The 25,405-nt window shown below is 40.3% G+C and overlaps 1 long non-coding RNA gene across 2 annotated transcripts in view; it reads right to left on the minus strand.

Annotated features, from left to right (window-relative positions):
- Positions 1–3,400: 3,400 nt before the first annotated feature.
- Positions 3,401–25,405, minus strand: part of LOC122449507 — a 56,554-nt gene continuing 34,549 nt past the window's right edge. For both annotated transcript variants that reach the window (XR_006271962.1, XR_006271963.1), the window contains 2 exons: positions 9,792–9,871; positions 3,401–3,541 (listed from right to left, as the gene is read on the minus strand). This is a non-coding gene — a long non-coding RNA (uncharacterized LOC122449507). The remainder of the gene's footprint in view (positions 3,542–9,791; positions 9,872–25,405) is intronic.

Here is a 25,405-nt window from a genome sequence, read left to right on the forward strand (position 1 = left end):
AAGTGGTACCTCACTATAGTTCTGATTTTCTTTTCTCTAATAATTAGTGATGTTGAGCAGCTTTTCATGTGTCTACTGGCCTTCTGTATGTCTTCTTTGGAGAAATGTCTATTAAGGTCTTCTGTCCATTTTTCCATGGGTTGTTTGGTTTTCTGTTGTTGAGTTGTATTAGCTGTTTGTGTATTTTGGAGATGCAGCCCTTGTCAGATGTGGAGACTGAGTCTTGAGAATTAGTGAAAGTTCATAGATAGCTAGAGAAGAGAAGGTAGGGCATTCCAGAAAGAGCTGCATGTGCAAAAATAGAAAAGCAAAAAAAAAAAAAAAAGGATGGTGCTTTGGCTATATGATATCATGATTTATAACAAATAGACATTTAATCTTGTCCCATTCTGGCATGTGGAGAAGGAAATGGCAACCCACTCCAGTATTCTTGCCTGGAGAATCCCATGGACAGTGGAGCCTGGTGGGCTGCCGTCCAAGGGGTCGCACAGAGTCGGACACGACTGAAGCGACTTAGCAGCAGCAGCAGCATTCTGACACTCCTAAAACCCTTAGAATTTCCTAAGTGTTGAGAGCCATAACAGTGTCTTTTGTTATGTTAATGAGGTAACTTTTATAAAGAACCTAAGGATATGGGCTCCTTGCCTGAGGAACCAACAATTTAACTGGAGAGTTGGAACTTGGAGTCCCACCCCTTTTGACCTCTGGGGACAGGAGAGGGGTTAGAGATTGAGCTCAATCACCAATGGCCAATGGTTTAATCAGTTGTTCCTATGTAAGAGAACTTCCATAAAAACTCAAAAGGACACAGGATTTGGAGAGTTTCTCGGTTGGTAAACCAGAATGCATCCATATTACAGCTCCCAAACTCCACAGAAACAGAAACTCCTGTTTTCAGAAAACTCACCCTATGTATCTCTTCATTTGACTGTTCATTCATAAGCTTTAATACCTTTTCTGATAAACTGGTAATCTAATAAGTAAACTGGTTTTCTGACTTCTGTGAGTCATTCCAGCAAATCAATCAAATCCCCAAGGAAGGGGTCATGGGAACCTCTGAGTTAGAGCCAGTGGGTCAGAAGCACAGGTAACAACTTGTACTTGGAATTGGCATCTGAAGTCAAAAGTCTTGTGGGACTAAGTCTTTAACCTGTAGATATGCTCTTATCTCCAGGTAGATAGTGTCGGAATTGACACCAGCTGGTGTTGGAGGATTGCTTGGTGTAGGGAAGACATTCACACATCAAAATTGAAATCAATATCTTGAAGAGATATTTACACTCTCATGTTGATGGCAGAATTATTCACAGCAGTCAAGATACAGAAACAACCTAAATGTCCATTGATGGGGCGTGGGTAAAGAATACAGCATATACATATACATATACATATACAGTGAAATAGTATTCAGTCTTTACAAAGAAGGAAATCTTGACATTTGCAACAATATGGGAGAACCTGGAGGACATCATGGTAACTGGAATAAGGCAGACACAGAAAGTCAAATACTGCATTATCTCATTTATATGTGAATCTAAGATAGTCAAATTCATAGACGATAGGAGTAGAATGATAGTTGCCAGGGGCTGCAGGGAGGGAGAAATAGGGAAATGTTGGTCAAAGCGACAAAGTTTCAGTTTTGCAAGATGATTAAGTTCTGGAGATCTGATGTACAACAATGGGAATAGAGTTACCAATCCTGTAGTATATACTTAAAATTTGCTAAGAGGGTAGATCTTAATTGTTCTTACCACCACCAAAAACAAAATGGTAACTAGTAATTATGTGAAGTGATGGATATGTCAGTTAGTTTGATTATAGCAATTAAAATTCACAGTGTATACATATATTAAAACATCAAGTCATACACCTTAAATATATACTACTTTTTAAGTATTTATTTGTCTGTGCTGGGTCTTCATTATAGCACACCGGATCTTTAGTTGTGACTCTCAAGATCTTTAGTTTTGGCATGTGAACTCTTCATTGTGGCATGTGGAATCTAGTTCCCTGACCAGGGATGGAACCCAGCCCCCTCCACTGGAAGCAACAAGTCTTACTTAGTACCATGTGCGTGCTGCTAAGACCACTCTAGGATTGTTCACTGGGTCCTCAGAATAGCTTCCTGCTCCTTCTCATATTTTCAATCTTTCCCCATCTCTTCCATCATCTAACCTTTGATACCTTGGTAGAATCATCTGAAGACTTTACTTCCCAGAAACAAAGGACCGAGACAGTAGTCAGCTTTCTTTATGATATTTGATTGACACACCATCTTGTATAACGTATTATCAGACTCCCTTTTTAGCTGGTTATTATGTGACCATCAGGTTAAGCATATTTTCCTGTTTTTAGTACAGTTTCTGCCTTTTACATAATTCTTTGGCTTACTTTTGTTCACTATATACATTCTTCCCTCATTACACTGAAAGAAATAAATACTTATACTTTATACTGTTGGGGAAGTGGAAATTTCTGCCTTCAGTTCAGTTCAGTTGCTCAGTTGTGTCTGACTCTTTGCAACCCCATGGACTGCAGCACACCAAGCTTCCCTGTTCATCATCAACTCTGGGAGCCTACTCAAACTCATGTCCATCGAGTCAGTGATGCCATCCAACCATCTCATCCTCTGTCATCCCCTTCTCTTCCTACCTTCAATCTTTCCCAGCATCAGGCTTTTTTCCAGGGAGTCAGTTCTTCACATTAGTTCAGTTCAGTCACTCAGTCATGTCCAACTCTTTGCAACCCCATGGACTGCAGCACGCCAGGCCTCCCTGTCCATCACCAACTCTCAGAGTTTACTCAAACTCATGTCCATTGAGTTGGTGATGCCATCCAACCATCTCATCCTCTGTCGTCCCCTTCTCCTCACACCTTCAATCCTTCCCAGCATCAGGGTCTTTTTTAATGAGTCAGTTCTTCCCATCAGGTGGCCAAAATATTGGAGTTTCAGCTTCAGCATCAGTTCTTCCAATGAATATTCAGGACTGATTTCCTTTAGGATGGACTGGCTGGATCTCCCTGAAGTCCAAGGGACTCAAGAGTCTTCTCCAACACCACAGTTCAAAAGCATCAGTTCTTCGACACTTAGCTTTCTTTATAGTCCAACTCTCACATCCATACATGACTACCGGAAAAACCAAAGCTTTGACTAGACGGACCCTTGTTGGCAAACCAATGTCTCTGCTTTTTAATATGCTGTCTAGGTTGGTCATAACTTTTCTTCCAAGGAGCAAGCATCTTTTAATTTCATGGCTGCAGTCACCATCTGCAGTGATTTTGGAGCCCAAAAAAACAAAGTCTGTCACTGCTTCCCCATCTATTTGCCATGAAGTGATGGAAGCAGATGCCATGATTTTAGTTTTCTGAATGTTGAGTTTTAAGTCAGCTTTTTCACTCTCCTTTTTCACTTTCATCAAAAGGCTCCTCAGTTCCTCTTTGCTTTCTGCCATAAGGGTGGTGTCGTCTGCATATCTGAGGTTATTGATATTTCTCCTGGAAACTGATATTTCCACCTTATCCCTCTTGAATTCCAGTGGGACTAATAATAAAAATGAGATAAAATAGATTAACAGGCAAAATGAAACATTTTAATTCATGCACATGGAGATGCCATAGAAATGGGACCTAAGAATTGGCCAAGGCAAGCAACTTTTATACTTTTTAGATAAAAACAAAACAAAACAATAAATTTGTGAAGAAGTGACAGGACAAAGAATTTTTGGTTTTGGACGCTCAGTTAGTGAAGAATCTAAACAGAGTTTGGGCTTGAGGTAGTAAATTAAAGAAGTAACAAGGTTTGTTTAGGATTTGTCTGTTCAGGATTCTTGGCCTGAATTCCTTATCTCTAGGGATAGGGTCTCCTTCTGCCTCCAGATGCAGGGAGGGCACCTTTCACATGAGAAATCTATTTCCTGCTTTCAGGGGGAATGAGGGGAGGTCAAAATGTCCCTCTTATGTTGGCCATTTCTTACATAACTTTATTCAAAATAACCTATATGCTATGAAGAGCATTTTGGGGTGGCCTGCCCTAAGCCCCAGAAATACACAGAATATACCTACCAGAAGAATCAAAGCAGCCAAAAATATTAACACCTACTTTGAAAATTAATAAGAATTTAAATGTATTTTATTATATTTAGCCTCCTTTGGCATTATAATTACCTTTTTATGTGCTTCTTTAAAACTTTCACTTTGAATCATGGACTTTAGAAATGTTAATTAACTATAATTATTATTCTTTTTTGATGGTCAAAGAGACAACATGGCCATTGAGAGCCCTGTTATATTGGCTTCAATGTCCAGTCAGTACTATTTCAAGTTTTTTTGGAAGTATCATTTTCTCAGATATTATGAGCCCTCCCTGGTTTTCCCCTGTTCCAAGACACGGAATTAACTATGCTTTAAAAAGTCTTGGGAACTTCCCTGGTGGTTCAGAGGCTAAGACTCCATGTTCCCAATGCAAGCGGCAGGAGTTAAACACCCTGGTCAAGGAACCAGACCACATGCCACAACTAAGACCTGGAGCACCAAATAATTAATATATATGTATATTTTTTAAAGTCGAGGCTTTTTTTAAAGGAGCATAGTAGAATCCAAAATCTGGATATTGGGTGTGCAAATCAATTTGGTAGTGAGTAAAGTTGTTTACAGGTGACAAAGTTGAAAAGTATTTTTCTTCCTGAGTCCCCATCAATTTGCATTAAATCTTTCCACTTTTATCCAACTCTTACTTATTCTAATATATGAATATAATAATTTAATATACATTCTACATCCTTAATTTTTAACTCCTCACCAAATCTATGATTATAAGTTCTTCTCTTTTATAATCTTTATTTGAATCATCTATCACCACTCAGAAGTCTCTTCATGGATGCAAATTTGTTTGCATTCTTTTTTTGGTCTGAAATGAATTTAGGGCTCAACTGTAAGAAAGATTTTCTTAGCTGTTAACATCTATACCTTGGTTATTTAGAAATGACATGTGCTCTGCTTCAATTTTGATCCTTTTGGGGGAATAATGTAGGTATAAATATGAAACAAATGAACAGCTTAGTGTTGTAATCAAATAAAATTTGGTAACAAAGCAAATCTGATACATATTTCATGAGTTGTTATTGTGATAATAAGATAATTAACTATGTATGGAAAAGTTTGCATAAATGGTGGTAAGTATACACCTGAAGATCGTATGTCAAAGCTTAGATATTAGGAGAGCTAAGGGAAGACTGGACATATGAGAGAGATCAGGAAGCTATTCTGAGGACCCTGAACAGTTCTCAAGTGGTGCTCAGCAGCACCCACATGTCGAGACCTTTTCAAGTCATCAGCAGAAAGGACAGGACATCTACCCAACTCTAAGTCCATGAGGGGAATGGTTTACCCACATGTTCTGTGTTGGATTTCAAGTGACTGCCATAATACCTGACACAGAGAAGATGCTCAAAGCTTATTCGTGAAAGGAAGAAAAGAAGGAAGGCATGAAGGAAGAAAAGAAGGGAGTGAATGCTTATATTTCCAGTCATTCCAAACAACTGTGTAAATATATAACAAAGGCAGCACAACTAATTATATAATACAAGCATACCTCAGAGATACTGCGGGTTAAATTCACTTCTGGCTATCACAATAAATCATATACTGCAATAAAGCAAATATGCAATAAAGGAGAGTCTATGAGTGACTATGCAATAAGGTAAATCACATGAATTTTTTGGTTTTCCTAGTGCATAGAAAAGTTATGTTCACACTATACTGTAGTCTACTTGTGCAACAGCATTGCCAAAAAAACCCACTGTACCTACTTTAATTACAAAGTACTTTATTGCTATAAGCTGCTGTCACCTGAGACTTCCGTGAGTCATAATCTTTATACAATAGTAAAAGTAGATAATATAAAAAATCAGTGTTCACATATCACCATAAAAATATAATAATGAAAAAGTCTGAAATATTGTGAACCAACAGACTTGTTCAATGTAAGGTTGCCACAAACCTTCAATTTATAAAACTCACAGTATCTGTGAAGTGCAATAAGTAAAGCACAATAAAATGAGGTATACCTGCACTAACTAAGCAAAACTACATCATTTCAGGAAATCCCCCTATAAAAGGGATGTGTGTGTGCTAAGTCACTTCAGTTGTGTCTGATTCTTTATGACCTATGCACTATAGCCCACCAGGCTCCTCTGTCTATGGGAATCTTCAGGCAAAAATACTGGAGTGGGTTGCCATGCCCTCCTCCAGGGGATCTTCCCAACCCAGGAATCAAACCCACATCCCTTACATCTCACAAGAGGATTGGCAGGCGGATTCTTTACCACTAGTGCCACCTGGGAAGCACGTGAAACAGAGAGACATGACAAATGCCACTGATGGAGCATGTGAAGTGTTTAATGATTAAAAGGGTCCCACCTCCATACAGGAGAGCCTCCACAAATGGTTCCATTTGAACAAAGTGTCCAAAATAGGCAAATCTATAGAGACAGAAAATGCCGTCTCTGCTGGTTGCCTGGGACTTGGAAGAGGAGGGAAGTGGGGAGTGACTCCTAATGAATTTCCCATTGCCATGATGAAAATGCTCTAAAATTGATTGCGTGATGGTAGCACAACTCTGTGAGTATACTAAAAGCTATCGAATTGTATACTTTAAATGGTGAATGATATGGTATGTAAATCTTATCTCAGTAAAGCTGTTACAATAAAAGGGAGGAGGGCAGACTCATGCACACTAGCTCAAGTTTAGAAGATGTCACCAAATCCTCTGCTCCAGCCAAGAATCAATTATAAGTAACCCCAAGACTTCCCTGCTAGTCCAGTGGTTAAGATTCTGCACTGCACTTCCAATGCAGGGGGCCCAGATTTGATCCCTGGTCAGGGAACTGGATCCCACATGCCTCAACTAAAGGTCCTGCATGTTGCAATGAAGATTGAAGACCCCATGTGCCACACTAAGACCTGGCACTGCCAAATAAATGAACTTTATTTATTTATTTTTTTTTAAACTTTTTTTTATTTTAAATAACCCCAACCTACATAAATAACCTACAACCCTGGCCAGTATGAAATAGTATTATTTTAATTTGAGGTCTAGTAAAATCACTGTAACCTAAAAAAAGTATCTAAATAAGTATTATATCCATGAATAAGCATAGAAGTAATGAAAAAGAAATTAAATCCATAGTTTTAACAATTCAGACTTAAATGTGGTTATAGCCTTTGTGAGTATTTTGTTTTCACGTTTCTGTCTGCTATTTGGTGTGTTGGGATGTTTCAGATGTTTGAGGAATTAGTCTTACTGGATTTGTGATTATTACTCGGATTGGTTAGGGGAATTTAAGTAAGTGATGTGGTGATCATTAGGATGGACTTCTCAACAGTCATTCCACTCTGGGATAATTAGTAAAAGCCAACTGGCCATCCCATTCTCCTCACCAGTGACTGGTTTAGGAACAGGCATGTGACACAACTCTGGCCAATGAGATGGGAGTTAAGTCCCCAGAGAGCTTCTGGGAGTTTTCCACAGTTACAAATAAGGGAAGTAAGAGTCTTGCTTTCTCTGAATTCTTGTGTCTGGATATGACAATGTCATTGCAGCAGCCACAATGCTACAAGCCTGTGGGTGGTGCCAGCCCACAGAGAAGGGCAGAACCAAGAGGATCTTAACGCAGTGGAGCTGCAGCCCAGGGGCACCATGCCCGCAGCCCACCCCCCTTCAGGGCGTTCTGTTATTTCCAGCCAAAACAAACATTTTATAATAGGATTTAAATGTAAAACTTTATTTTGAGAAGCTTTAAAAATTTATTAGTTTTGTCCATTGATTAGGCATATAAATTTGATAAACTGAGCATCAGTTAGACTGGAAGTTGTAGAAAATGTTTCTCTGCACAGAAAGAAATCCCCTGGACTCTGAAGAACCTAGAAATAGTGTGGCAAGGCAAATTGCAAAGAGAGCTTCATACCCTTGATCCTCGTAAGAGAACCTACTGGTAACATGACACATGTCTTCACCTGTAACGTTTATTATAAACTCAGGGAAGGAATCACAAACAACTGATTTCTGCTGGTATCTATAGGAATCACAAACACTGGTTTCTGGTGTAGGGCAAGAAGTTTGAGAGCCCAAAGGAACAGATCACTAGTAGCTATGCTCTTTTATCAACAACCAAAGGAGACTTCACAGACCAGGAGTCCCCAGTTCAAATGCCTTCAGGGCCCAGGCAGGGTCCATACATGAAGGAAAATGAGTGGAAATGAAACAGTAGGGAATGGTGCCCCCATCTACAGGCAGCATCGCTACTCAAACCCAGTGATGCTATGGTGAGGAAATGCAGCTTTATTGTTGCCAAATCTTCCCTTTTTCAAGAAAAACCAAAAAACTGGATCATGTGAATCATATGAAGTTTTAGATTAGGGCAACCAATTCAATTTTTTAAATATTTATTTGTCTGTGTTGAGTCTTACTTGTGGCATGCAGGATCTTCATTGCATCATTTGGAATCTTCTCGATGTGGCACATGGATTCTCTAGTTGTGGTTCTCAGGCTTGACTGTTGTGGCATGCAGCATGTGGGATCTTAGTTCCCCAACTAGGAATCGAACCCACATCCCCTGCATTGCAGGGTGGATTCTTTATCATGGGGCCACCAGGGAAGTCTCCAACCAATTCAATTTTAAAAACAAAACACTGTGGGGCCAAATAGAATACCTCTACAAGCTATCTGTGGTGCATAGAGTATCAGTTTGCAACCTCAGCTGGTAGGTTTAAAGCACGTCCATAGGATGGATATATGTGGAACTGTGCAAACATTTCCTTCTCACAGGAGCTGCTCATATACTGAAATTTGGCGCCACATAGCCGAAAAGATGTAATCCATAACAATAGCCCAGCAAGGATGAGCTGCAAAATGCACATGCACAGTTGAACAAAATAATCTGTTGCATGCAGCTGATCAGTGTCATCTGCTTAAATATCAAACACGAAGACAAAATTTTTATTTCAATCCTTGCCAGAGCCAAATTGGGTATTTATGATTAGTTACCAACATGATCAGTCCTACTAAATTCCTTTATTGTGTTCCCAGATTTTATAAATCAGGATCAGTCATTCACTTGCAACCGAAAAATTAAAAGAGAGAGAGAAAGACTTTGACCACTGGCCCAAATGGCACATGAGTCTCAAGAGAGTCTTGTCATACCTCTCTGGAGCTTCCAGCATAGCCCAGCACAGTCCCTGGTCTGCAGGGGTCACACAACAAGCATTCCCTGGTTTCTTGAAGATAAGAGTAAATCCAAGGCCTGTGAATGCCTCTGACTCATAGAAAACTCTGCTCATTTTCATAAGTCTATTTGTGTGTCATTTTTTAAAAACTGTGATATGACACATGGTAGTAGGAGGAACTTAGATATTAAGAACAATTTCCGGACCAACAGACTGTGAAACATTAGAGCAGGTTACAAATGAGGAAGTGGAGGCTCCATCTATGCAGGAAGTTTCCCCCAGTGTAAACGCCTGATTCTGTTGGTCAGATGCTATCACTGGTGACACAGAGGTGATGTTTGTGCAGTGCGTCCCTGCCAGTCTGCTCTTCCCTTTCAGTAACAGCGGCCACTGACCAAGGGTCAACCTGCTCACTATCCTAGGTCTTTAACTTATCCAGTCCTCACAGAAACCCAGTAAGATAAATTATCCCCATTTCACAGATGAGGAAATTGAGACTTCAGAGAAATGAAATATCTTGCTCAAGTTCATCCTGTTAAATAAATGGCAGAACCAGGATTAGAACCCACCTCTGTGTAGCTTCCAGGTCTAGGCCATTTCTCTCAGGCCATGCTGCTACAGGTCCCGTGGGCAGAACACCTGTGGCTACCTGTGGGAAGGAGAAATCAAGCAGCAGGTTCAAGCAAGAAGAGCATTACGCAAAAAAGTCATGAGAACTCTGCTGAGACCAAAGAGGAAGCCAGTGTCAGGAAAAGACAGAAAATGCCAACTGGGGAAGTGACAGAGACATGCAGGTGGTAAGGTCAAGGGGTATCCTTCCAGAAATGAATCTGTAGTGACTTGGAGAGTCCAGGAAGTGAAGAGGGAGTTCCTTTTAAGCTACACCTAGCCTGTGAGCTCAAGCTTGCCAAGCAGCAGACTGGGAGCTACTGACTCATCCACTCAGATTTTCCTTTGGTGACTCCTAACCTACTAACAGCGCCCACGGACAATTTTCATTCCCACTCCCCCACCAACCTGCAACTTTCTTTGATATAGAGGAGCGACAACACTATTTCCAACAATGATTCTACAATTTAGTCAAGTGCTTATGTCCATATTCAATATACATGTAATCATGTAACTATCCTTCTCTAAAAAACTGTCCCTGTTGTTTCTGCCATGATAGGGCCCAAGTTCTTGGATTAGCATTATTGCTACAATAGAAGAGGGCCAGCTTGAAAATTAGTGGGTCCCTACAGCTTCCATATATTTATATGTTAAGCCAAATCAAAAGATTCAAGGGATTAGATCTGATAGACAGAGGGCCTGAAGAACTATGGATGGAGGTTCATAACACTGAACAGGAGGCGGACCAAAACCATCCCTAAGAAAAAGAAATGCAAAAAGGCAAAATGATTGTCTGAGGAGGCTTACAAATAGCTGAGGAAAGAAGAGACGCAAAAGGCAAAGGAGAAAAGGAAAGATATGCCCATCTGAATACAGGGTTTCAAAGAATAGCAAGGAGAGATAAGAAAGCCTTCCTAAGTGAACAATGAAAATTAATAGAGAAAAACAACAGAATGGGAAAGACTAGAAATCTTTTCAATAAAATTAGAGATACCAAAGGAATATTTTATGCAAAGATGGGCACAATAAAGGACAGAAACAGTATAAACCTAACAGAAGCAGAAAATATCAAGAAGAGGTGGTAATAATACACAGAAGAACTATACAAAAAAGATCTTCATGACCCAGATAATCACGATGGTGTGATCACTCATCTAGAGCCAGATATCTTAGAGTGCAAAGTCAAGTGGGCCTTACGAAGCATCACTACAAACAAAGCTAGTGGAGGTGATGGAATTCCAGCTGAGCTATTTCAAATCCTAAAAGATGATGCTGTGAAAGTGTGGCATTCAACAAGCCAGCAGATTTGGAAAACTCAGCAGTGGCCACAGGATTGGAAGAGGTCAGTCTTCATTCCAGTCCCAAAGGGCAAAGCCAAAGAATGTTCAAACTACCACACAATTGCACTCATTCCACGTGCTAACAAAGTAATGCTCAAAATTCTACAAAGTAAGCTTCAACAGTACATGAATCGAGAACTCCCAGATGTTCAAGCTGGATTTAGAAAAGGCAGAGGAACCAGAGATCAAATTGCCAACATCTGCTGGATCATAGAAAAAGCAAGAGAATTCCAAAAAACATCTACTTCTGCTTCATTGACTATGCTAAAGTCTTTGACTATGTAGATCACAACAAACTGTGGAAAATTCTTAAAGAGATCGGAATACCAGACCACCTGATCTGCCTCCTGAGAAATCTGTATGCAAGTTAAGAAGCAAAAGTTAGAACTGGACATGGAACAATGGACTGGTTCCAAATTGGGAAAGGAGTATGTCAAGGCTGTATATTGTCACCCTGCTTATTTAACTTATATGCAGAGTACATCATGAGAAATACCAGCCTGGATGAAGAACAAGCTGGAATCAAGATTTCAGGAAGAAATATCAATAATCTCAGATATGCAGATGATACCACCCTAATGGCAGAAAGCAAGGAGGAACTAAAGAGCTTCTTGATGAAGGTGAAAGAGGAGAGTGAAAGAGCTGGCTTAAAACTCAACATTCAAAAACTAAGATCATGGCATCCGGTCCCATCACTTCATGGCAAATAAATGGGGAAACAATGGAAACAGTGACAGACTTTATTTTTGGGGGCTCCAAAATCACTGCAGATGGTGACTGCAGCCATGAAAATAAAAGACACTTGCTTCTTGGAAGAAAAGCTATGACAACACAGATAGGGCATTAAAAAACAGAGACATTACTTTGTCAACAAAGGTCTGTCAAGTCAAAGCTATGGTTTTTCCAGCAGTCATGTATGGATGTGAGCGTTGGACCATAAAGAAGGCTGAGTGCCAAAGAACTGATGCTTTTGAACTGTGGTGTCGGAGAAGACTCTTGAAAGTCCCTTGGACTGTAAGGAGATCCAACCAGTCAGTCCTAAAGGAGATCAGTCCTGAGTTAGCAGAAGGAAAGAAATCTTAAAAATTAAGGCAGAAATAAATGCAATAGAAACTAAAGAGACCATAGCAAAAATCAACAAAGCTAAAAGCTGGTTTTTTGAAAAAATAAACAAAATTGACAAACCATTAGCAAGACTCATTAAGAAACAAAGAGAGAAGAACCAAATTAACAAAATTAGAAATGAAAATGGAGAGATCACAACAGACAACACTGAAATACAAAGGATCATAAGAGACTACTACCAGCAGCTCTATGCCAATAAAATGGACAACTTGGATGAAATGGACAAATTCTTAGAAAAGTATAACTTTCCAAAACTGAACCAGGAAGAAATAGAAGATCTTAACAGACCCATCACAGCAAGGAAATCGAAACTGTAATCAAAAATCTTCCAGCAAACAAAAGCCCAGGACCAGATGGCTTCACAGCTGAATTCTACCAAAAATTTAGAGAAGAGCTAACACCTACCTTACTCAAACTCTTCCAGAAAATTGCAGAAGAAGGTAAACTTCCAAACTCATTCTATGAGGCCACCATCACCCTAATTCCAAAACCTGACAAAGATGCCACAAAAAAAGAAAACTACAGGCCAATATCACTGATGAACATAGATGCAAAAATCCTTAACAAAATTCTAGCAAACAGAATCCAACAACATATTAAAAAAATCATACACCACATCAAGTGGGCTTTATCCCAGGAATGCAAGGATTCTTCAATATCCGCAAATCAATCAATGTAATACACCACATTAACAAATTGAAAGATAAAAATCATATGATTATCTCAATAGATGCAGAGAAAGCCTTTGACAAAATTCAACACTCATTTATGATTAAAACTCTCCAAAAAGCAGGAATAGAAGGAACATACCTCAACATAATAAAAGCTATATATGACAAACCCACAGCAAGCATCACCCTCAATGGTGAAAAATTGAAAGCATTTCCCCTGAAATCAGGAACAAGACAAGGGTGCCCACTCTCACCACTACTGTTCAACATAGTGTTGGAAGTTTTGGCCACAGCAATCAGAGCAGAAAAAGAAGTAAAAGGAATCCAGATAGGAAAAGAAGAAGTGAAACTCTCACTGTTTGCAGATGACATGATCCTCTACATAGAAAACCCTAAAGACTCTACGAGAAAATTACTAGAGCTAATCAATGAATATAGTAAAGTTGCAGGATATAAAATTAACACACAGAAATCCCTTGCATTCCTATATACTAACAATGAAAAAACAGAAAGAGAAATTAAGGAAACAATACCATTCACCATTGCAACAAAAAGAATAAAATACTTAGGAGTATATCTACCTAAAGAAACAAAAGACCTATACATAGAAAACTATAAAACACTGATGAAAGAAATCAAAGAGGACACAAACAGATGGAGAAACATACCGTGTTCATGGATTGGAAGAATCAATATTGTCAAAATGGCTATTCTACCCAAAGCAATCTATAGATTCAATGCAATCCCTATCAAGCTACCAACGGTATTTTTCACAGAACTATACCAAAGAATTTCACAATTTGTATGGAAATACAAAAAACCTCGAATAGCCAAAGTAATCTTGAGAAAGAAGAATGGAACTGGAGGAATCAACCTGCCTGACTTCAGACTCTACTACAAAGCCACAGTCATCAAGACAGTATGGTACTGGCACAAAGACAGAAATATAGATCCAATGGAACAGAATAGAAAGCCCAGAGATAAATCCACGAACCTATGGACACCTTATCTTTGACAAAGGAGGCAAGGATATACAATGGAAAAAAGACAACCTCTTTAACAAGTGGTGCTGGGAAAACTGGTCAACCACTTGTAAAAGAATGAAACTAGAACACTTTCTAACACCATACACAAAAATAAACTCAAAATGGATTAAAGATCTAAATGTAAGACCAGAAACTATAAAACTCCTAGAGGAGAACATAGGCAAAACACTCTCCGACATAAATCACAGCAAGATCCTCTATGACCCACCTCCCAGAATATTGGAAATAAAAGCAAAACTAAACAAATGGGATCTAATGAAACTTAAAAGCTTTTGCACTACAAAGGAAACTATAAGTAAGGTGAAAAGACAGCCCTCAGATTGGGAGAAAATAATAGCAAATGAAGAAACAGACAAAGGATTAATCTCAAAAATATACAAGCAACTCCTGCAGCTCAATTCCAGAAAAATAAATGACCCAATCAAAAAATGGGCCAAAGAACTAAACAGACATTTCTCCAAAGAAGACATACAGATGGCTAACAAACACATGAAAAGATGCTCAACATCACTCATTATCAGAGAAATGCAAATCAAAACCACAATGAGGTACCATTACACGCCAGTCAGGATGGCTGCTATCCAAAAGTCTACAAGCAATAAATGCTGGAGAGGGTGTGGAGAAAAGGGAACCCTCTTACACTGTTGGTGGGAATGCAAACTAGTACAGCCACTATGGAAAACAGTGTGGAGATTCCTTAAAAAACTGGAAATAGAACTGCCATATGACCCAGCAATCCCACTTCTGGGCATACACACTGAGGAAACCAGATCTGAAAGAGACACATGCACCCCAATGTTCATCGCAGCACTGTTTATAATAGCCAGGACATGGAAGCAACCTAGATGCCCATCAGCAGATGAATGGATAAGGAAGCTGTGGTACATATACACCATGGAATTTTACTCAGCCGTCAAAAGGAATTCATTTGAACCAGTCCTAATGAGATGGATGAAACTGGAGCCCATTATACAGAGTGAAGTAAGCCAGAAAGATAAAGAACATTACAGCATACTAACACATATATATGGAATTTAGAAAGATGGTAACGATAACCCTATATGCAAAACAGAAAAAGAGACACAGAAATACAGAACAGACTTTTGAACTCTGTGGGAGAAGGTGAGGGTGGGATGTTTCAAAAGAACAGCATGTATACTATCTATGGTGAAACAGATCACCAGCCCAGGTGGGATGCATGAGACAAGTGCTCGGGCCTGGTGCACTGGGAAGACCCAGAGGAATCGGGTGGAGAGGGAGGTGGGAGGGGGGATCGGGATGGGGAATAAGTGTAAATCTATGGCTGATTCATATCAATGTATGACAAAACCCACTGAAATGTTGTGAAGTAATTAGCCTCCAACTAATAAAAAAATTAAAAAAAATTAAAAAAATAAAAAAATAAAGACACCTTGAAACAGAGCAATTACCATTTGAAAAGAAGTACTGCTTACAGAAACAAAAAAGACATTTTCCAAGATAACTTTGATACCTTACTCAAATTACTGGCTTAAAGGCTTTGTATCCTCAATAACTGTTCTTTATTGTCCTTGTTCAACCATTACTTTTCACCTTGTTATTTATTAATTTTTTCTTTGTAAGTAATCACACCTGGCCTTATTAAAAAAAAAAAAAAAATGTGCAACAAAAAAAAAAAAAAAAAAAGGAGATCAGTCCTGAATATTCATTGGAAGGACTGATGCTGAAGCTTCAATACTTTGGTGACCTGATGTGAACAGCCAACTCATTAAAAAAGACCCTGATGCTGGGAAAGATTGAAGGCATGAGGAGAAGTGGACAACAGAGGATGAGATGGTTAGATGGCATCACCGACTCGATGGACATGAGTTTGAGCAAGTTCCGGGAGATGGTGAAGGACAGGGAAGCCTGGCGTGCTGCAGTCCATGGGGATGCAAAGAGTCGGACACAACTGAGTGACTGAACAACAATAAGCCATATCACCTTTCCTACTTAACAACTGTGACTGAAGACTTGGTATTTTTATTGCAAAATCAGTCAAAAAATGAGGTCCAGGCCAACTTTGGAGCAGGAGTCCCCTGTAAACTATTTTAAGAGGTGATGTGGGGGACTTCCTTGGTGGTCCAGCAACTTAAGATTCCATGTTCCTAATGTAGGAGGCCTGGGTTCGATCCCTGATCAAGGAACTAGATCCCACATGTCACAACTAAGAGTTCACATGTCACAACTAAAAGTTCCTGTGTGCTGCAACTAAGACCCAGCGCAGCCAAATAAATAAATAAAATTACCAAAAAACATACAAAAAAATGTGTGATTTGAAGGATTTCCCTGATGGTCCAGTGGTTAAAGAATCCGCCCTGCAATGCAGCGGACATGGGTTCAATCCTTGGTTGGGGAACTAAGATCCCACATGCCATGGAGCAGCTAAGTCCGTCAGCCACAATTACTGAGCTTGTGCGCTCTGTAGCCCATGTGCTATACCTAGAGTCTGTGCACTGCAATGAAAGACTGTGCATGACGCAATGAAGATCCCACTGCAACTAAGATCCAATGCAGTCAAATAAATAAACATTAAAAAATTTTAAAAAGATGTGCTTTGGATCCTTCATCCCCTCTCTTGAGAGTTCATTTCCTAAACTCCAGTATGGCCCCAGTAGCTCCAGTCTCTATGTTCAGATAGGAAATCCAAGGAAATGAATACAATCTCAGAGACACAGAAGAGATTCACTGGGCTGGGCTTCCAGCTGCTCAACTATATCTGATATCCAGTTCCTTTAATTAAACTAGAAAATTCCTGGACACACAGGTCTCAAGAAGCAGGAGGGAGCCCCAAACCTGTCCTGCTGATCAGTGCCTTTGGGAAATTCTTTCATTCAGTCCGTACTTTCTTGAAGCCCATTCCCCACTAATTGTGAGGGCAGGAAGAGAAAAATAAACCAGAAATCAAATAAGTAAACAAACCAGAAGGACTTTTCTTTTCTTTCAATGGCCTTAGGTTGGCCAGGTCAACAAATCAACACAAGGACACATCTTCCTGAAATTATTTCTCACCCTACCCTCCCAGGGGTTTCCCAGGTGATTCAGTGGATAAAGAATCTGCCTGCAATGCAAGAGACATGTGTTCGATCCCTGGGTTGGGAGGATCCCCTGGAGAAGAGCATGGCAAACCACTCCAATATTCTTGCCTGGAGAATCCCATAAGGTTACAGTAGCTCCTCTCCTGCAAAGAGTCAGTACCACTGAAGCAAATGAGCATGTACCCACCTACCCCTCCAGACACTATGAAAAAAGTTAGAGCTGACTTGCCTATGACTACACTGAAAGCGTAAAGTTCCCCAGTCCTTCAAGAGTTTGGCCTAGGCATTAGCACAATTCTGGGAAATGTTTGGGATTTTAGGCTCATTCAGTTAACCCATAATCAATTTTTGAGTACTTTCTATTTTCTTTGTGCTGAGTCAGAAATAGTGAAATACCCCCCCAGGATCTGCCCAGGACACAGATTCTGCTCTTTAGCTGCTCAGGGTGCAGTAAAGGAGATAAAGCATGAATTTGATGACTGTAATTGAAGGAAGAAAGTGATACATGCCACAGAGAGAGATAACCAAAGAATAATCATCATTTATATTTGAATGGGGATTTCTGAAGTCAGTTTCCTTATATTATCTCACTTGCTCCTTGACAAACTTGTGGTGGACATCTGCCATGACTCTCATTCAGCATCGTTTCCCCCTTTGGGTTAAATGTACCCTAACTTCTCAGGGAAGAAACTCCACCCACCCACTCTGATCCTGTGTCCTACTGCCAGAACAAGTTTCCCAGGCCCCAGCCAATCCAAGCATGGTGTTCTCCTAGCCATTGGTGACCACCTCAGGGACTCACTCACTGAGGGCAATGAAGTTTCAATTGGGATTTCTTTGTTTTTGGTCACACTGCAAGTTTTGTGGGATCTTAGTCCCTTGACCAGGGATCCAACCCGGGCCTCAGCAGTGAAAGCACAGGGTCCTAATCCACTGGTCATCCAGGGAAACTTCTAGTTAGGACTTCTGAGAAAGAGATTCCAAATTAGTCTGCTAGATTTAGAGCACAAAGACTGTGTGTTCTGGCACTGCTGCCACTCTTTGAACCTGAGCCTGGAGGTGACAGAGCAAAAAGCAGAACTGAAAGGAGAGATACCAACTCTTGATTGTATCATTTGAGCCTGGACTTCACCCATGCCTGAAGCCATCTCTGCCCCTCAACTTTTCACTTATATAAACCAATAAATACTGTTTCATCAGAAGCCAATTTGGTTCAGCTATATAAACCAATAAATACTGTTTCATCAGAAGCCAGTTTGGTTTGGGTTTTTCTGTCACTCAAAAGCAAGAGTCACAAAAGAAACTTGAACTCCATGGGGTAGATATTTGTACCTCCATTTTATATAAGAAAAATTGAAGAATTTCCCTAGTGGGCCAGTGGCTAAGACTCTGCACTCCCAATGCAAGGGGCCCAGGTTCAATCCCTGATCAGGGAACTAGATCCTACATGCCACAACTAAGAGTTTGTATGCTACACTTAAAGATCCAGCATGCCACAACTAAGACCCAGCACAGCCTAAGTAAACAAATATTAAAAAAAAAAAAGAAAGAAAGAAGAGAAGAATTGAGGCTCAGATCGCTAAAGAGTAGAAGAACCAGTACTTCATACTGCTTCCCTCAGTGACAGAAACTCAGAGGAAGCACAGGTAACTTGAGGCCAGAAGGATCAGCCAGTCTTTGCAGGAGCACCAGCTGAGCCGGACTTTGAAACGCAGCTTGGATTTGGCCTGAAGTGATGGCAAAAGTATTCTGAGTAGTGGGAGGGAGGTTCGTGAGGGAGGGGACATATATATACTACATATATATACTAATAGCTGATATAGCATTAGTATAGCAATCACATTGCTATACGGCAGAAACCAACACAACATTGTAAAGCAATTATTCTCCAATTAAAAACAATTTGTTTAAGTATTTTGGGTGAGGGGTAATATGAAAGGTCATGGATGTGAGAAACTTCAGCGGCACTTGGAAAATAGCAGGTACTTGGGTGTATCAAAAGATTGGGTGTATAGGAGAAGATAATAAGAAGTAGAGTTAGGAACATACTTAGGATCAGAATATTTGGGGAAGAATCTACAAAAATACTAAATCACTATGCTGTACACTTGAAACTAATTAATATTGTAAATCAACTACACTTCAATTTTTAAAAATGTTTGGGGAACTTGACCTCTATCCTGAAGGTCAGAAATTCCCAAACCCCACTGTATTAAACATTGGTTTTAATTAACCAAAACTCAATTTTCACCAGCTTAGTTGTACTAGATCTTAAAGATGAGCTCTACTGACACAGGAAATAAGACTCAAAAGAACCCAGTGAGGAGAAAGAGTTAAATACTTGGCTTTGTATTCCAAAACAGTGTCTAGAAACCAAGACAAGCTGACGGAACTGAAGCAGAACTCACTGCTCACACAAAGGAAAATGCTGGATAATTTTTTCTTAAGATGTATCTGACATTGAAAGCGAGAAAGGGAAATTCGCAGGGGCCAGAAATCAATAGGAACCCAAAGCCATCACGGTAAGCAGAATGCAAACCTGAGACAGGACAGGTCTTAGGGATTAGGGGTGAGATTTTAATGTTGTTATGGCAGCAGAAGATGAGGCCTTGAGCCCTGACAAGATCTGAAATTGGAATAAAAGTCCTATCTACTCCCCACAGAAGGATAGAAAAGCTCTGCTTACTACCCTGGGGAAGGAGCAAGAATGTTCTCCACTGGCCTGGGTCACAGGCAGAAAAGGAATCACCAATGATAATTTGGGACCCCAAGCCTGTTCTGCACCAGTGTGGGACCCAAATTCACATTATCCATCAGGTTCAGGTGACAAATATTAAGCAAAATACAAATAAATTCAACCCTAGACATTATAGTAAAATGGAAGAACATCAAATATAAGAGACAAAATTTAAAAACAATCTATGGAAAAAGAATACCTACAGAAGCTGAATAGTCTTTAGCAGGCCATCATCAACAACAGTAAATGGCAGAAGACAAAGGAATATCTTAAAGCCGCTGATCTATTGAGATGCTAAAGGGCAATGAGAATGAGAATCAGGAGAATGCTGGGTAGCCAAGCAGAGGGATGTTTTGAGAACAGAGCAAGTAGTAACATCAAAGCTGCCAAACAGTCAGGTACGATCGGGACAGGGAAAAGTACACTGCATTTGGCAACCTGGACATTATCATCAGTGGCTTTGACTTAGTGGTTTCAGTAGAGGGATGGGGGACAGAAAGCAGGTGTGAGGAGGCCAAATTCAACACAAGGAAGTGAGTTTTTATCTCCCCAAACCCCTTACTTCAAACACATAGCCAGCCATGACATTTAAAAATATAAAAATTATTTTTTTAAAAAAGATACAGCTGGGGACTTCCCTGGTGGTCCAGTGGTTAGGACTGCATGCTCCCGAAGCAGGGGGCTCAGATTCCATCCCTGGTCACGGAACTAGACCCCACATACCACAGCTAAAGCCCAGGTGCCACAACTTAAGATTCTGCATGCCGTAACTAAGGCCCAGTGCAGCCAAATAAATTAAAAGTAAAAAAAATTTAGCTGTACCCTCATATACGTCCATGAGCCAGAAATGAAACACAGTAAGATCAGTGGGGCCCATGTCTCAGGCTTATGGGCTCCAAGTCTGGAAGCTGGAACTGCCAACCCAATTGGCAGTTGGGTACACATTCAGTGACTATGGGGATCAAGTGCTCCCCTTAATGGAGGTTCTGAAACTCATGGCTTGATACCAGAGGCTTATGTCTGCTCCATTGTTTGTGAAAACAACCCAAACAAAACAGCTGGACTCTGGCTTTATTAGTGTCTGGGGAGGTGAGGGCACCTTCCTACCAAAGACCAAGTCATCTCCTGGCCCTTGATCAGATATGACATTCCTAACCTCTGGGGATGGAGGATCATAATCCTCCTGGCTCTATCTAGGTTGAGGGCCAGACAGTGGCATCTTGAGAAGGCATGAAAGGAAAGTCAGAAAAAGAGAGAAATCAAACAAAAACAAATATTCTCTTACTCAAACTATAATTCCAAAACATATGAAAGAACCTACTTGGTGAGAGAGATGGCCTTTGAAATTAACCATCAGATCAGAAATTTTCTCAAATTTCCACTGGAAATTTGTGAAAGTGTGTAAAGAGACTTTAAAATAGGATGTTGAAAACGTTCCGAGGTGAATGCACACCTTCCATTTCAAGAGGAAATTATTAAGCAAAAACAGACTGAAATGAAACAATATGAACAATAACCAATCAGAAATCCTTGAAATGAAAAATACCCTAATTGAAATCTAAAAGTCACCAATGGGGCAATTCTCAGTCTTTAGGACACTGCACTTTGACTGCGGAGAGCCTGGGTTCAACCCCTGATTAAGATCTGATCCTGCAAGTCACAGTGCAGCCAAAGATAAAAAGCTTTAAAAGGCCATAATAGGAGAAACTCTAGATTGAACACACTCAGAGAGTGAATTAGAGAACTGCAAGAAAGAACTCAGAACTCACTTACAGTATAACATGAGAATGGAAAGTAACAGTAGTTAAAACATGGAGAACAGATTAAAAGGTTGAAATATTCATATAACAAGAGCTTCAGAGAAAGAGAATTGAAAGAAATAGCAGAAAGAGCAATATTTGAAAAGCACTGAGTATTTTTTTTCCAGAATTGAAGAAAAAGTCTTAGGAATGAAAGAAATTTATTTCATTTATTTATTTTTAGTCAAAGCAAGCATGATGTTTAGTTGCAGCATGTGAACCCTTCATTGCAGCACATGGGATCTAGTTCCCTGACCAGGGATCAAACCCAGGCCCCCTGCATTGACAGCGCCAAGTCTTAGCCACTGGACCACCAGTGAAGTCCCTGAAAGAAATTTAGACTCAGCCAAATTATTATTCAAGAGTGTTAGGGGAGTTGAATCTCAGCATATAAAAACTAACAAATTCTTACCCCTCATAGGCCCTTCCTAATGAACTAGTGGATTTTGATTCTAATATGCACATTTGTTCACATTTTAACATCTCTGAAGTCACAATGCATATTACAATCAACTGGCAACTTTTAGTTTTGTTTCCCCTTTTTTAAAAAGCCTAGATTTTTATTTCCTTTAGTCTTCTATGTCCTTATCCTAGTGTATCTTCAAACATTCCATCAGCTGTGTGAATCTCCTTTCAAGCATACTTTTTCCCTTTAGTCATGCTATCTATCCCATCTCCTTGAAATCTTCCCTGGAGCCTTCTGACTGGTTCCAGTGTGAGCTGGTTGTCCTCTAAGCCTGCAGCATCATCATCATCTTGGCTTTTTCATTCACCATTGTTTTGGGGACTTCCTTTCCCTCCCTTTCGAGACAAAGACCTGGTCCCCTAGTTCCCATTCTTCCTCTCTTTTGGTTTATCCCATTGTTTTCCTGGAGCAAATTCTCCTGTTATGTCCCAAGAATGCATTGGAAGCAAAATTTTTTGAGACTTTGAATGTCTGAAGAATTTTTTCTACCATCACTTGATAGCTTGGTAGGGTTAGAATTCTACTTAAAAAATATTTTTTTTTCTCAGTATTTGGAGGCATTTTTCCATTGCCTCCTAGCTTTCCATGAGAAAGGTGAGAATTCCAATGTCTTACCTTTAAGGCTTTGTAGAAAATGGTTCTCTCTGAAAGGTTTTGGGAACACCTCCTTGTTCACACTGTTCTGAAATTTCTCCACAGAGTACTAATTTTGACTCACTCTGCGAGACTTTCAGCAGATTCTTTCATGTTATGATGGGACCTTCATCCCAGGTCCAAGTCTCAGCAAGTCCAAAGCCTCATCTCCTGTTGCCATAACAACATGAAGTCCCATCCTGAGACCCATCCTGTCCCAGCTTTGAATTCTGCTCAGCATACTAGCTTTGGGCTACATTTTGATTTCTGCCTCCTGGAAATTTCCCTTTCTTGCTTTCAAGCTGCCTTGGTGACATCATCCTGTCTCATGGTCTTAAAATACCATCTATACCCTGAAACAACTTGAAAATTATATATCCACAACAGACCTCTCCAAACCTACATATTCAGCTGTTCCGTGATATCTCACTTGTATGTCCAACAGAAATCTCAAGCTTAAAATTCCAAAGTGGAATTACTAACAGTTCTACTAACCGTGCCCCTCCCCTAGTCTTCTGCTTCTCAGTAAACAACATTCTTCCAGGTGCTCAATTTGAAAACCCGAGTCACCCTGAACTGTCTGTCTCACACCTGCATACAATGCCACCAGCAAATCCTCTCAACTCTACTTTCAAAACACATCCAGAAACCAATGAATTCCTCCCATCTCTGTTGCTAACACCTAGGTCCAAACCACCCTGTTGTCTTGCCTCAATTACTGAAATAGCTTTCAATTCAGTGGTGCTGGACTTTCACTTTGGTGCCCTCAGAGAACTTCAGCTCCTATATTCATGCCCTTGAATGGTTCCTCCCTTCAAATCAAAGCTGGCCCTATACCTGCTTTAAATAAAGAGAATGTGGCAAAACTGATGCTGAGCCAAAGTCTTTAGAAGGCTTTCCAGCTTGTACTCCTACACTTCTGGAAGCCCTGCACCGCCACATAAGAAGTCTGGCTACCCTGTTAGAGAGGCCACATGAAAAGAGGCAGAGGCTACCAGACCATCTGGAGGGGAACCAAGGAATCCAGCCAACAGCAGGAGCCAAGCTGCCCCAGACCTGTGACCCCAAATGTTGTTGCAGCCAGACCCTGACTGTGAGCACACGTGAGTGAAGGAACCACATGGGACATTTCAGGCCCAGCAGAAATTGGTAGTCCCGCTGTGCTTTGTCCAAATTCCTGGCCCGCAGAACCATGAGTGACAATAAAAGTTTGTTGCTTCAGTCTCTAAGTGATGGGGTGGTTTATTTTGCCCCACATACAATCTAAACTCTAGCATCCCTGCTTCCTCCTTCACACAGCACCCCTCCCCACTCCTTCGGCTGTTCTCCACAAAACAGCAGGAGAGATCCATCTGAAATCTAAACGAGGCCCTGTCACTCCTCTGCTCAGAACCCTCCAGTGCCTCTCATCTCACTCAGAGTAAAAACAAAATCTTTAAAACAGTCTATAAGGTCTCAGAGGGTGGCAGACTAGGGCCAGTGGGCCAGACCTTTGTACTACAGAAAAAAAAAAGACTTCGACACTTTTTAAAGGTTGTTTAACATTTTTAAAGGAAAAATATGTGATAGAAACCATATGTGGCCTGCAAAGCTTCACATATTTACTATCTGGCTCTTTACAGGAAAGTCTGCCAAACCCTGCCTGTCACAGTCTGGCTCCTTGATGACTCTTGGTCACTCCCTTGGCTCATCTAGCTCCAGGCCAACTCCTTGAGAAGTCTGCAGTTTCTTGCAGTCACTCCACAGCCAGGCGTGCTCACTCCCTGAGGCCTTTGCTCCTGCTCTCTCCTTCGACCCTTTCTTCCCCAGCTAACTCTTCTACTTTCCTCAGGTCTTTACTCAAATGACCTTCTCAGAAGGGCCTTATCTGATCATGTTATTTAAAGTTACAATCCCCCTGCATATATGCCCCAAGTCTCTCAGCTATATTTTCCCTTATATTACATATCACCAACATATACTTTTAACTTTTTATTGTCATTGCTTATTTCTTATATTCTCCAAAAGAAGAGTAAACAGCATGTGGACAGAAACCTCTGCTTTTCACTGATACATTCTCAGTGCCTAAACCTATTCCTGGTGCATTGTAGGTACTCAATATATATTTCATGAATGCCCTTATGAGTCACAAAAACCACCACTGTCCTCTGTTTTCTGTGTAGCACTTGCTCTAAATGCCATATTTAGGGGTTTACCCACCAACTCATGACAGTGGGAACTGCAGAATAAAGCTCAACAGATATCAACTATCCAATGTAATATTTTAATCAATAAATAAATATACCTCCCATGCACCTTTCAAAAGAAGGAATGGGGATTGAGGAGGTAGAAACACAGTAAGTTGACAATCTTCTCAAGAATTTTTGCTTCTTGTAAATAGAAATGGAGAAATGGGATGACTGACAGAGTAAATATGATCTAGGGAGGGTTAAAAATGGGGATCCAAGGCATAATCAGATTAACACAATCAGTAGCATAGCAGAAAGTTCAGTTCAGTTGTTCAGTCTTGTCAGACTCTTTGCAACCCCATGGACTGCAGCATAGGAGAAAGGAGGGGATTAAAGAAGTAGATTTCTTGATGAGATGAGGGCAAAAAGATGTAGAGCGTGGAGAAGAGGTTGACTGGTTATGGGCAAGATCTATCTTTTCTAGAACAGAAGGGAAGAAGGAGCAGACTGCAGCAGAGCTTAAAGCCTTGTGG

The sequence above is a fragment of the Cervus canadensis genome, chromosome 11, assembly GCF_019320065.1.
Source record: "Cervus canadensis isolate Bull #8, Minnesota chromosome 11, ASM1932006v1, whole genome shotgun sequence".
NCBI lineage: Eukaryota > Metazoa > Chordata > Mammalia > Artiodactyla > Cervidae > Cervus > Cervus canadensis.